Genomic DNA, 15,591 nt, shown 5'->3' with positions numbered 1-15,591 from the left:
AATACCTACATCTCCATATCTCTTCCCTCTTGCGTCTCACCCCCACCCTCCCTACCCCACCCCTCTAGGTGGTCACAGAGCTCTGAGCTGGTCTCCCTGTGCTATGCGGCTGCTTCTCACTAGCTATCGATTTCACATCTGGTAATATATATAAGTCCACAAATGGAGGATAGTTGCTGCAAAATAAATCATGTCCTTACTACAAACTCTAGGCAGATTTGAGGCTTGGTAAAGGCTCTAAACAGCATGCCTGTCTAAGTCAGACACTTCCAATAACAATGGGACTACTAAGTCATGAAACCCAAGTAGTTGAATAGCTTGCATCAGACCAGACCTGCTGTGAAAGACCTTTCTTGGTCCAGTCCCCACTCAAAACTATAAATGATCGAAGCAACACACCCAAACACTGCTTATATATCTTCAAAAATCCAAAGAAGCACACCAAGGATTATTCTTATTTCTTTTACTATGCAGTACCAGATGCAAAAACCTGTTCCTCCTTTTAGCAAGGATGTCCTGACATAGCACTAGACCCTAGAAAATTCAAGGATCTTACCTTTCATGTAAGTTTATCTCCCATCCTCTGGCAAATATGTGTCTTAATAAGAATGCTTGCTTCACCAGATCCATTTAGTACAATATCTTTAATGTAACAAATGAACTGAATGTCCTATAGGATATCAATATGATTAAGAACCCTCTTTAATGTACCTTAACTAAAAGCAGGAGACATGACCTATTTCAAAGTTAAGACAATAAAGATATACTGCCATCCCTGAAGAATGGTCTTTTACTATTAGGTTGAACAACAACAACAATAATTTATTCTAATTTACAATTGGAGCTGCATCAAGATGCTCTGATAAATGTATCATATTTGGAACTGTCTAATTATATCTGTGAAAATATATCATTCTTCCCAACTCACCTGGGTTTTGTATTGGCCAAACAGCTGAGTTAAATGGAGATGTGGTAGTAGAAATCACCATCCTCCTTGTATCTTTCAAGACTATAGAAACAGAACTAGAACTAACTTCCATAATTCCTCTAGGGATATATTACTGGTTGTGAAAGTTTTGTAGATTCATCAATGGTTGGTGGAAGTTCTGGATGGAGGTAGTTCCAGAGGCTTCCTCTTGGCCTTTTCTACCATCTTTGCCCCTTCATTGATCAGGAGACCACTAGAATGGGGAAATGCCTGTTGCTATACTTCCCACTATACAACATGGGACTGGAGAAATAACCAAAGGTTATGTCTGAAATTCCAATGACCATTTCCCTTTCATCACACAGAATTACCCTCATGATGGGCTGCAGGTGCCTCAGAGGATAGCTTCAGGAAAGTTTCATAGAATATAACTGTGGCAGTGTTTCAGGGTTCTTTTTCAAAGTGACCCAGGTTAAGGGATTCCAGCTCTGTACACCAACTTATGTCTAGAAACTAGAACAGTTAGGTTTCTCCTCATATATGTCAAGCACAGTATGCTGTAAGCTGCCCCTCTATTTTCCCCTAAGGAATCCATGATCAATTAAACATGTTTACCCTTCTTGTGGGTCAAATCTTCTACCCTTAGGATGTACTGACATATCATATCATTGATAGTTAAGTACTGACACTGGCCTCTACCACCCTGGGATCCATTATGCCCAAAAGTTCATCATCTCAAGATTTTCAAGTATGTTGATGTACCCTCACCAACATTTCCTTATGCTAAGTGAAGGGAGTTTTCTTTGGGTCCTTCCAGGTTGAGGCATAATTAGGGAATAGCAGAGCAAGTAGATAATAGATTCAATAATCCCATTTCCTCGAACATTCAGATTCCTTCCTCTATGTTCTACCAGGGAGGTTCCAACATTTAAACCACACTGACTACAGGCTACTTCTAAGTCCAGGTTCCAGTATTTTTCAAACTAGCAGATGTTACCACCACTACCAAGTACTGTGGACAACACATGAGATCCCATTATCTAAAATTGTAGAAGGAGCAATGCGGTGAAAAATCTCAGCATGGGTACTCAATGCTGTGGTCAGGCAGCTCCCAATGGTATGAGACAGCGCCTGTAATTGCACTTTTAATGTTGTGCAGCTGCTTATACTATGATCATGCACACATGCCTTGGCATCATTTTACTGATACCTGCATAAGATGAAATAACTTTTAAATCTTTGGCAGTATTTGTGGCTTCTCGTCTTTGTCTAAACAAAAAAATGTCAAATCCTTTAGTAATAGATTCTATGCTGTGTGAAGCTATCAGTTATCTACTCTTATCACAGATTTCACAGAATCTAGACTTTTTAGTAAAATCCATGCTTTTCTGCTTTGTGTCAATTTTTACAGGAGTGTCTGCATGACTCTATACTAATAACTTTTATGAATTCACTCCTCTGTGCATTTCTTTGTTTTACATTATTTTTCCTTCTAAGATGTGAGTGGGAGGGGTTATACCTTTAAAAGTCTCATTTTCTTTCAGTTGACTTCCGTAGAACATTTTCACTTAATAAGGAAGGGAAAAGGAAAGCAAGAATGCAACGATGTTTTAAAAAGATGTGGTTCTATAGGCAAAAAAGCCATGGCTGACTGTGGTGTACTCTACAATCTCCTACCAGGACTGAAATATAACTTAATTTCTTTATCTAGTTTGGCTTGTGGATTTGTTATAGTAGGTTTTTTATTCAGATAGTGAAACAATTTTGTAAGCCCTCATATTGAAAATTCAGAGAATAATGGATACTTGTAATTAGGAAGCTCCAGAACAGAAATCACTGAACTCTACTGTTAGAATTATTACATAACTACTTACAGTCCCATTTGATATTCTAGGCTCTTTAACAAGGGATCTCACCCCTGTTCACTTCTCTCTTTTCCCATCCCACAACTAACAAAAATTATTTTAAGACATGTCAGGGGACTTCCCTGGTGGTGCAGTGGTTAAGAGTCTGCCTTTCAATCCATGGGACACGGGTTCAAGCCCTGGTCCGGGAAGATCCCACATGCCTCGGAGCAACTAAGCCCATGGGTCACAACTATTGAGCCTTCACTCTAGAGCCCGCAAACCACAACTACTGAGCCCGCGAGCCACAACTACTGAAGCCCCCGCGCACAGAGCCCATGTTCCGCAACAAGAGAAGCCACTGCACTGAGAAGCCCATGCACTGCAACAAAGAGTAGCCCCTACTCGCTGCAACTAGAGAAAGTCTGTGCACAGCAACAAAGACCCAACAGCCAAAAAAATAAATAAAAATTTTAAAAAAGACATGTCAGAACATCAAACTAATTAAATCACATCTGAAGCACAAAAATAAGCTTAACTTCTAAGAGTGAATATAGGACAAGTAATTTAAAAATTAGCACATTTTTCCATATATGTATTTAGCTCATTGCTTGTCTATAAATATAAGGCTGAGAAAATTTGGGAATTCCCAAATCCAATCAAAGTCACCAAAGCTTCTGAGCAGAAGCAGGACTTAAATATAATTCTAGCCAAGAAAGCAAAATCTAATTCAGTGTGTAAAAACTGCATTAATATAGACTGCTAACAAAGGGAAGACTGAATGTATGAAGTTTAAAACTAAGTGGGGAGGGTCAGAAGAAAAATGTACCAATATACACTTAGCACTATCTAAATAACGGTAGAACTGGAAACAAGAATATTCTGACCTTTAAATATCTGAGGTCTCCTCTGAGACAGAAAAATGTCCATCAAGTATTTTTATGAGCCATGGAAAGAGCCCCTTGAGAATTGCTCTGATTTTCTGTTCTCTAAGCAATCTTCTGATCACTGAGACCTTACTCCAGGAATGCCCTGCAAATCTCCCAGAGTTGCCACCTCATTGGTTTCTTGTTAGGATTACATGGGATAGTACAGGAATGCCCTTTTCATAGCTCCTGGCACTCACTGCTATAATTAGGAATACCTTAATCCAGAGTTTGTTGGTTAACCGGGCAGCAAGACAACTGAATTCTACCCCAAATAAGGTAAAAAGATGGCACAATTGAGACCTCAACTGGACTTACAATTCTACCCTATGAAGTGAAATAAAAAGTGTTGGAAGATTTTTCCTCCTTTTTGTCTAAAATTAGATCTGCAGGTGGGGGCTACAGAATAAGCTGATATGTACAATCTCTGTCTTTAATTCTTAGCCCTCAGAGAGCAATGCTACTTTGAGAACCAAGATTACATGAACAACCAAGATTCCCATTGTTCAGAAGCTAGGCAACCCTCCCCCTCCCCCCTTTCTCCTTATTTAAGTAATGCCGATTCACTCATGGAAGCAGGTGTAGATGCTTTAGATTCAGGGGAAGTATGTCCCTTTACTGGTTCTAGTAAATAAATCAATATTAGTCAAAGCCAACCATAATAATAGTAGTCCCCTTTTCCATGTATTTTTGATAGTACACATAACCATAGAAGTCTCTTGATAGTATGCATAACCACAGAACTTAAGTTCCAGGTAAAATGACATAAAAGGGAGTTCTACTGGGGAAATTTGTGGAGAGATTATCTCTGCAGATAAACAGCTATAACTTTCAGAAAGAAAAGGCATTTTCCCTACATCTCTCTTTTCAGGTGAAGATGTTGGAATGGAGAAGTGATGCCTGGAGCTGTGACAACTATCTTGCAACAGTGAGGCAATAAAGCACAAGAATGAAAAGTCAACACTTTGAGCATTGTAGAGCAGAAGCATGTAAATCCTTGATATCATTGAACCTCTAAAATAAATCTGATTACACCTACCTCTAGACTCTTTTACTATATTAAATACCCTTACAATTAAGACATTTAGTGAGTTTACAGTTATTTGCAGCCACATCAATCCCAATATATTCTACTTCAAGCAGAGAGCAGGAGGAAATATAGATAGTCAAATATTATTCGGACATTGCATTTGATAAAGGTATATGAAATCCTTTGACAGGTCTTTCGTTCTCTGTGTAAATTTGTTTCATTTCCTTTCAAATAATATAAATTACATTCTTAGCCAAAGAAGAGTAGCATCCCAAAGACTTGCGACTCCTAGAATTAAAGAGGTTTTACATTTGAACTTACTGTAAACAGATACACTCTCTGCAGACATAGTTTTATTAACAGAAAGCTCTAACTCTGACTACCATAAATGGAGATTTTAATCTTTGGATCCTTAATCTAGGTCCCTGTTCTGCCATATAAAGTCAGTGTAGGAGAGAATGGTAATTTTAGTCTAGAGATCTTAACAAATCTATGTGGTTAATTTTCTGGACTGTCATTTTGTTTGTTTCAAACTCCACTGGTCCTACTTTTCAAATCCAATGCCTGCAACTAGAAAATAATTTACTAACATAATAATATTGGTTAGAAACGTAGATTAGACATATTTTTAAAGTAAATGTTTCTCTTTTAGTTAGCCAAATAATGTATCCGTTCTTTCATATAGTTAAAAAAAAAATCAAGTAACTCAAATAAAGTCAAAGTGTCTGTTGGTATTCTTGCCAGATGTGACCTGGCAAGATTTGTGATTTTTCCAGATCTTTCCTACTTACGTATTTACAAAAAATTTACCTAGAGATATAGTAATGTTATATATACATAAAAATGTATGTATGTATATATATGTATACATCTATGGTTTTTGCATGTTTTCTCTTTACATAAAAGATTTGTACTATATGCATCATTGTTTTTTTCTACCCTATGTCTCTTCTTTAATTACTGTGTAGAATTTCATACTATGAATGTACTATAGTTTAATACCTATTGTTGGATATATAGGCAAGTTCTGCTATTCTGCTTTATAAGCAATACTGCAATGAACATCCTTGTATATGCATCAAGTATGAGTGAATCTCAGGAGAGTGATGGAAAAGTGGAATACTTGAGGACAAATAGTTTAAATTTTAATAGAGTTTGACTGCCCAAATAAATAGTCTAAATTGTATTCCCATAGGGAAAGTTTATGAGAGTACCTACCTCTCAATCACTTGATATTATCAGATCTTTCAATTTCTGATAATCTGATATATGAAAGTAGGTGTATCAGTTATTTTAATTGTTTTCCAAATGTAAGTGAGGTTAAGCTTCTCTTACTATGTTTAATGGCCATTTGCATTTCCTCTTCAGAGAATAACCTGTTGTAAATCTACTTTTCTATTGAGATTTTAGGATCTCTTTATGAACTCAGAATATTAAATTTTGTCCTTAATCAATGAACAATTGTTTTTACCCAAAATATTTTATCTAAATAGTCTTTTCATTTTTATGGTGACTTTTGTCATAAAGAATACAATTTGGTATAGTAAATTTATCAATGTCTTTCTTTATCACCTTTGCTTTTGGTTTTATTTATGCATGCTGTCCATAGCATGCATGCATGTATGCTCCATAGCATGTATGTATGTATAAAATAATCACATTATATGGACACTTGAAGCCTAATGTATTATGCCCTTGCTGAAATATATAAATGTTTTTATAGATGTTATACATATATCATATTCATTAAATACATTTATTATATTAATAGAGATACAATGGTGTTTCTGGAATAATTGCTAAACATTTGAAGAATAAATGCAATTTGGTTCACACCTCTTACCACTCATAAAAAAGTAAATTTCAGCAAGATTTAAAACCTGAACCTAATATATATAATGAGAGAATGAGACTACAGCTGTATCAATAGGCATCACTCACAGCCAGCACAGGGTTGACCGGGCTTAGATTTAGAGCAGTATTTCACCTGAAATTCTAGAAAATCCACATTGGAATCTCAAACACAATCACATGTGACTATGATTATATGCACATCTGATAATCCCATTATATGGATATTCGAAGCCTAATGTATTCTACCCTTGCTGAAAAAACATGATTACAAGCAAAATACTTTATGCCCATATTTTTGTGAACATAAGCTAGCTTTCACAGAGGAGAGGTCCCATATTCCACTGAGAAAAATGGATTTTGTAATAAAATCATTTTGTTAAAAGAAATTTCTAGAGTCAAGAAATAAAGTAGTAATTGAAATTTTTTTAAATGAAAGAGTTGGCTTCATGCCATATTAGATGACTGTAAGTTTTGTACAATGCAATTTATTTAATTATTGGCACTGGCTTCACAGAATATGGTCAACAGAAAGTAGATATGTCACTGGAGCATGGAAACTAGAATAGGTTAAAAATGTTATGACACGTTTTTGTTTAATGACTTCATATCCTGTAAAAGGCATTAATTTTGAAGAGAGTGATTATGGTTTGCCTTTTATGTACCATTATGTCTAATTTGTTTTATGCTCTAGCAGTGAAAATTATTTTCCTTCCTCTAATTTATATGGCAAAATACTTTATTTTGAACTAAGTGGGTAGAAATAATAACTGTTCTTTAAATCACTGCAAATTCATTCGGCTTCAAAAAATGACTCTTGGAAAAAAGTTACCATTCTCATTCTAGGAAGACTTAAAAGGGTCAATGTACCTGGGAGAAGCTGAAGCAATAATAATATTTAAAAACTAATGGCTTGAAATGACCTTGGCCTTAGTTAATTATTTCTCATGAGGAAGAGGCAGGAAACCTGGATGACTAGGAAAACTTAACCAGTTATGTCTAATAAAATTAGGTCTGAAAAATTCTTGTTCATATATTAAAATAATTGTGCATGTGTTTATTCATTTTTGTGAATTAAGCAAGTGCAGACATTATTATGAGAGAGATGAAGGAATTTGGGGTGTTACAAGTTTGAAGAGTTTTTATTTATGCTATAAGTTTCCTTTCATACCTAATGAGTGTGTAAAACTTTGGTAAAACATACGATTAATACCTTTATTATCAGTACCAATTATAAATTTTCAGAGACCAGTTTTCACATCTTCACCAGTCTGGGGAACTTATTCTCCTCTTTTGGGAATGAAACAAAGAAACTAAGCCTAGATAAGAGTATCCACACCCTGAAAACCAGGAGCAGTGATACATCACTCTGACATGGTGCTAGAGTCCATGCAGGAGGCATGAGATGTAACATGATGTAAGATGATTGACTCAACATGGTGATAACTACTTAATAAGGGGAAGTTTATGGAAGAGGGAAGATGAACCTTGTGGATGAAAAATGTAAAGTATAAAATCTGAAACTGAATCCATCCCTAGCCTGCAGTGGAGAACTGACTCCTTAGGGGCAAGATACCTGCTGTTGACATTATTTTGTCTCTCAGATAAGCCAGTTCATTATCCTTGATTCAGATTCTTTTGTGTGTACTCTGTGATGGTGGCTTTCCAATGTGATTCCCAGATGAGTGATGGACCAAGGCAAAACTTCCACCATTTCTTGGGAAGCAAGAAGAAGAAGAAAAATATATGAATTTTCAAAAAGTTACACTTTGGTTATACAAAAGTCCTCTTATTCTAGTATTTTTCATTTATAAAATTTTGGTGATATAGATAATAGTAGTAGTATGTGAGCCCCTAGTTCTTATTTGAGAAAGATAAATGCAGGTAAGGGTTTTTTTCCCTGTAAAACATAAATATCTGGGAAATACTAGTCTAAGTAAAGAGTAGATCAGTGATTTTGGGAAGCTGAAGTGGGATTGGTAGATGTTGCTGCTAAAAAAAAAAAAGTTGTTATTTTTTGCTTTTTGTAGTCAAGAAACAGTAGATCTGTCTGTCATACCAATTCAGGTGAGAAAAGTCCTTCAGGCAGAAAGCAAATGATAATAAATGAAATTCTGGATCTATACAAAAGAATTAGAAGTGCTGGAAGTATTAATTACATGGACAAATATAGTTTTTTGTTTCTGGGCAAAAAAGAGATCTCAGTAAATTTTAAATAATTCAAATTAAAAGATACTCTCAACAGAATGAATAGACAAGCCGTTAACTAGGATAAAATGTCAGCAAATCTCATATATCATAAAGGACTTGCATCCGTAATATACAAAGAATTCTCAAAATTCTAAAATAAGGAAACAACCAATAACAAATGGGTACAAGTTTTGATTAGATACATCACTGAAGAATAAATATGGATGGAAAATAAACACATGAAATGATGTTCAACATCAGTCATCAGAGAAATGAAAATGCAAATTAAAAGAACAGCAGCATATCGCTACACATCTATTAGAAGGCATAAATTTAAAAGTCTGACCATTTTAAGTGTTGGCAATGAGTAGAAAAATAGTACAACCCCTTTGGAACATAGTTTGGCAGTTTCTTAAAAAGTTACACATACACCAGTCATATGACCCAGATTCAATTCTTAGTTATCTGTCCAAGAGAAATGAAAGGATATGTCCATACAAAGACTTATACATGAATGTTCACTGCAGCTGTATTTGTAGTAACAGCCAAAATCTGGAAGCAGCCCAAATGTGCTTTGACAGATGAATAAATAAATTTTTAATTGCCCTTCTCAATTTCTAAAGGCCACTCAGTTCCTCACCTCAAGCCCCTTTATCACATCACTCTGATCCGAGCTCCTATTATCACGTCTCCTTTGACCCTGATGATTCTGTCATCTTATACAGAACCTTGTGTCCATCCATATAATCCAGAATACGTTTCCCATCAAAAATCCTTAATTTAATTACATCTGAAAAATTCCTTTGGACAGATAATATATTCATAGGTGTTGGGGATTAGAAGTGAACCTTTGGAGGCCATTATTCTGTCTACAGTAGACTCCAACTAAGGTAGCCCCCTCACTTTTCAGATGAAAAAAGAAAGGACAGAGGGTCTTTGTGAGCAAATTAATGACAGAGCCTGGAATGGAACCAGGTTGTATAACTCTCAGGTTTCCATGACCCAGACTAATTCTAGAAAGATATGTATTTTAATATTAGAGGTACCTTTTATGTAAGATAATACCTAATCTAATGTCTGTTAGACTTTTCCCTTAACTGAATTTTACATATTTCTAAAGAAATTCACATTTCCCCTACTAAAATATAGCAATGATAAAACCCAGCAATTTTGTACTCTGTACTGGTTCTGCACCATTTAGATATTTTTAAATAGAAATACTTAGGTTGAATACACAATATTCCATTATAATAAATAAATATTCTTTTCTTCTTTGGTCTCCCTGAGAAAATCCTTTATATGGATCATCTATTACATGAAGCACTGAGTTAGATGCTCAGTGAGTTAGGCCAACGTACTTTCTCCTGATCTAATTCTAACTTCAGTCCTATGAGTCACTCATCAATGAGTAAACAGTTTGAGAAATGCTAAGAAACTTGACAGTGGTCCCTCAACTAGTAATGTGACATAGGTGTTTAAACTCAGGATTTCTGATTATAAACCACCCATTATAGTGTGAGATACTCAGCTATACAGTGAGTATGAGATCCTTTCCTTTCTTCCTCCCTCTGCTGTTCTATAAAATCACCCCGATTTAAGGAAATATGCTAAAAGCAACATGTATAATAATACCTCATGATTCATAAAGCCTCTTTACACATCAGATAATAAGGGATGATGTACCTACAAAGGCAACTGTAAGTAGACAAACATAAATGAGTATAAATAGTGTGACTAAAAAAGCTGTGAGGTAGTTATTACATCTATTTACATTCACAGAACTGATCAAAATCTTGTGTTTAATGCTTGCCCATCTTAGAAAAACCCAGAGAGGAGGTGCTCAGGAATTGGTCAGTTCATTTTCCCTGAACCCCTGAGGGATGTAAACAAGCTGACTTGGATCACTTGCTAAAAAAAGGATGACGTAAGTGAGAAGCATAGGTGTCCTGCCACAGGGTTACAGAAACCTCATGAATGTTACAAAATACTTAGATGGATGACACAGCTAGATAATTCCCTCCTGGCACCCAGGAAGCACAGTGATCAAGGTTGGCTCACATGCATCACCCTGTCTATGCCCTCTTCTCTCCGCTATCCATGGGTGGCCCCAGTGTCACCTCTGTCTCCCACTCTGCTCTCCCTTCCCCAGAGTGCTACAAGCTGGGGCTGCTGTCCAGACACATCCTGCCTCCTTGTCAGATCACATGGCCTATTTTACGCTAAGAAGAGCAGTCTAGAAACACTTTCTCTACATGACACAGGAGAGCACCTATTTTTCTTCTCTGTTAAATCCTCTAAGCCTCTGCATTCCAGTCGTTACCATTTCCAAAAGCGGGCCTGATTTTTTCCCTCAGTATGAAACTGTATACTTCCCATTGTCATCCCCTGTCTTCAGCCCTGTATTGTCTGCTGATCAAAGGACTTCTCTAGCGTACGAATTGTTTTCAAGGATGGAAGAGAAGTCCATAAAACCACTCCACCTCTCTCAGCCCATTCTAGTGACAGCCATAAGAAATCACACCTTTTATGAACCACTTGTCTTTTTCAAATGAGGTTTACAGGAGATCTAGCAAGAAAATCAGCATGTATGAATGTTTTATGCATTTGAAACATAGAAATACCAGCGCAGACCCATGTTGCACTGGAATGAATGCAATGAAGCAGGAGGGAGGGTTGTCCTACCTTAAATACTAACCGGGCACTGTTCAAATGTCGTTAGGGAAGAAATAAAAAGAATGACTTTTATGGTGCCTTTGGGAGACCTTGACATGAGAAATAGGGTAAGAATTCCAAGCTGTACTGTAAAGTCTAAAACTTCACGTGTCGCCTTGACATCTTTGACCCTTGCAGGGCTCCAAAGGCCTAACCATGAGTTCGCCTGCTGTGGCCTGATGTACTCCTCATCCAGTTCCCCTAACATCTGGACAGCTGTCCTCCACCTGGTCATCAATTTAATGGGTTTAGCTTCCCTGATCGCCCACAAAAGTATTCAGATAAGCCAATCACATCCTCCCATACAAACCAGGGAGCACCTCTCCTCCTTGGTCCTACAAAGCCAGCCTCCTACAGCCCTCCTGGTCACTCCGCTCTGGAGAGCAGCACTCACATGTGTGTCTCTGAATAGCGTGGGGTGTCCTCCCCTCCGGGAATGTGGCTGTATGTGACTCATCAACTGCTATGACTCTCACCGCCCAGTGTTAGTGTCATGGGTTTGGCCCCTCCTATCATTTAGGTCCGGTAGCCCGCCCTCACCAGTGGGTAAATAGGAGGCAATCAGAACACAAGCCCACATGTAGAACGTCAGAAATATACATTTTTAAGAGCCCATCTTTTCAAAATAACTTTTTAATTGAAAAATTAATCTGTTGTCACTGGGAGAGTGTCTAGGTAAAATGTGTACATGAACATGAAGGAATAACATACCAGCATTAGTGTAACCACAGCATTTTGCAAGAACACATCAAGCAGATTTGTTTATTAGGGTGTTAGGGGAATGTTAGTAGGTAGAGAGATAAAAGGGAATTAACAAATAACTAAATAAACCAGAGAGTGGCCTTGCACAGACCCTATGTAACAATGTGCCATAAATTGAGGACAGGATAAACAAACCCTCCCTATTCGAGAACTCCTTGCCCCAAAAAAGGCACGTTCATGCATACGGTGTGTGTGCATATTTAAAATGGCTGTTTGTATGCTATCTTGGGAACCTATTTATTTTTGTTAACCTTGTGATCAGTAACTTTACTGACCTATTTTATGTTTTCTAATAGTGTTCAATGTCATTTGCTAGGCTAGGGATTTCCAGGAATGCATCCTGATCATCTGCAAGTAATGATAATAATCTCGTTGCCTCCTTTCTCCTGTGTGTATGGGTTCCTCATATTTCCTTCTCTTCTCTAATTGAAATGGCTAGTACATCTGGAGCAATGTTAAATAATCAATGATCGTGCCTCCCTTTCTTCCTGACTTTTATGAGAATGCTTCTAGAGCTTAAGGATTAAGAAGGATGATGAATATTGTTTTATAAATATTCAGCATTATACTTAATGGTGAAGCAAGAGAACTATTCCTACAGTCATGTCAAAGGAATGTTTTATTAAGATATGTTTTGTATTTTGTCACGAGCCATGGGAGTCATATTTTATCATACATTGTCTTCACATCTCTGGAATTAACTGTGTGGCTTTTCTGCTTTGGTCTCTTCTTAAAGTGAGAGATTCTTTTATTTACATTATGGTTTAGAAGATGCACGGTATATTTTATAATACGAAATGCAAGCAATCTAATTCTGCAGCTGTTCTCAGGTGAATGTGCTGGGGGAGGCGGGTGTTACCATGTGAACATGCAAGTTTAGTTAGAAAGAGATGACCAATAAGCTTCAGGTGTCCTTTGATGTGTGATATTCCGGATTCTTTCATTTTGCCTCACAGAGAGTGATCCCTTTGGGAAATCTGGCTCAGGCCTCAGCCACTTCTCCCCCACAGTGCCTATCACTGTGATGGCACATTTGCTTGGGATACAGTTCTATTTCTGTGCATGCATTCCTCTTCCCCCAAGAGGAGCTGTTTCGATGCCTCTATTTTACCCTGATCGTGAACTGCATGATACAGTCTTCTTTGTTTACATTGTAAATTTTCTGCAATGCTTCCATGATTTATTCTGAATTTGATGTTTTGGAGCAATTACTTTGATGTAAAACCTGTAAGCTCTGTGAAGGCGGAGACGACATCTGTTGTTATCTCCAGGGCCTTCCTAGCATCCTGCTTGGTACACAGAAGAGGCTAAATAAATATTTGATTATTTTTGTTTAAATTTGTCTTGAAACATGGGTTTTATCTTTAGAAAATACTAATTTTATAGGGAACTCTGTCTTCTAAATGCCATAAGGAATGCTGTAAGAATAATACTATCCTCCATTTATTTTTCCCAGCTTTATTAAGATATAATTGACATTTAACACTGTGTAAAATTAAGATGTACATGTTGATTTGATACACTTATATACTGTGAATGATTACCACCCTCACATTAGCTAACACCCACTCCACCTCACATACTAGAAAATTTCTTTCTCACTGTGAGAACATTTAAGATCCATTCTTTTAGCAACTTTCAAGTATATGATAGAGTATATAATCTCCATGCTGTGCATTAGATCCCCTAAGTTTATTTATTTTATAACAAAGTTTGTAAGGTCTTTAATTGCTTCCATGGCTTAAGATGTTATTACTCTTTAAAGTAAACAAAGAATTTTCATATTTTACTTCAATTGAGTTTCACCCGTATCCTTAAAGGTGAGCATCCTTAGTACCCGATTTTAAATATGAAACAAATGAACATAACAGAGATCAGGTTATTTACACAAAAGCACTAACTTTGTAATCCCTTAAAACACATGCCCTGCCTGCAATTTTAGGTCCCAGACCTCTGAATCGTTCACTAAATACATATTTTTACAAAATATCCTGCTTCTTTTGTATCCATCTCTAAACGTTATATTTATAAGAAAATAACATTTAAAATAAAGTCTAAAGTCAATCGGAAAGCCGAGAGGACAGACAAGATCACAAAATGACAGTGTTTGGCCTGAGGACAACTACATGGAGAAGAGCAGAAGCGTGTTATTGGTAGAAAACAAGTATATTTTAAGATGCTTTCAAAGTGAAAAAAACAAAACAGTATTGCACAATTCCAGTGAAGAAAAGCATCAGAAAAAAATCAGATAATGCATTTATCAAAAGCCTTCAGGGTAGAGAATACATTTTCTTCTTCGCTTTCCTTATTACCTAGAGTGATCAGTATTTGAAATTTAAAACATGTTCAAAAATGTTCTACTAATAAAAGAATAAATAATCATAATAATTTACTACCAGGTTTATATAAAGTATTTTGAAAGGCAAAGTAAATTTTCAAAATGTATGTGTTAAGTTCAGGTATTTTTTATAGTAAAAAAAAATTATCGATCACTTGCAGTTATCTTAAATACTGTTCCCCAAAATCATCACTTAAAAGTCAAGGTTTACTTGTTTATTTTTGTGTCAAGGAAGGATAAATGCACAGTGCTTGCCAAGTAGAGTTTGATGCTTGACTCCTGAGTTTCTGTGACTTCCTTCTGGAATCCCTGCTTTTGGGGTTATCTGAGAAGTTAGATGATCTCCCAATGACTATATCTTTTGATGTGACCTTTCTCTTCTGCCATGTACACCTGAGAGTAAACCCAGACTCTGGAGCTTGACAAACCTCACTCCAGGTGTGGAAATTAAATACAGGTTGGGTATAGCAAACAAAAGAGAGATTATTGCCATTTTATTTAGGATTGTATGATCGCAGAGTTTGAAGGAAATGTATACTCAGTTTATTCCAATCACTCACAGAATGCATAAAGGTATACTATAACATCCCACTGAGTGGTCTGGCTTTTGATTATTGTTATTTATTTATTCATTTCACTTCATTTGATGGTTTAAATTGCAGAAGTAATTCTTGCTTATTTTGGCAAGTCAATTAATTCAAAGTATAAAGTTAATAATCTGCATAAGTCCACACTTTCTTATAAAATCAACCCCTTGGAGTAACTATTATTAATAGTCATTACCATTTCACATACCTTTTTATGCTTATACAAACACCTACAGGCATACACAAAATTACTTTCAAGCATGAGTCATCCTGACCTTGAATGATTCTGACTTTCAGAAACTTCCTCAAATTTTATGATCCTTTAGAAACTGAGATCTATTTTAATTAGTGCAATAATTATTTTTTAAATAAACTTTATTTTTAAAGAATTGTGCCCTTTGCCTTTATTTATGCATAATCAGG

The sequence above is a fragment of the Mesoplodon bidens genome (assembly GCF_964165515.1).
Source record: "Mesoplodon bidens genome assembly, chromosome: 6".
Classification (NCBI taxonomy): domain Eukaryota; kingdom Metazoa; phylum Chordata; class Mammalia; order Artiodactyla; family Ziphiidae; genus Mesoplodon; species Mesoplodon bidens.
Note: the sequence above shows the minus strand (reverse complement) of the source record.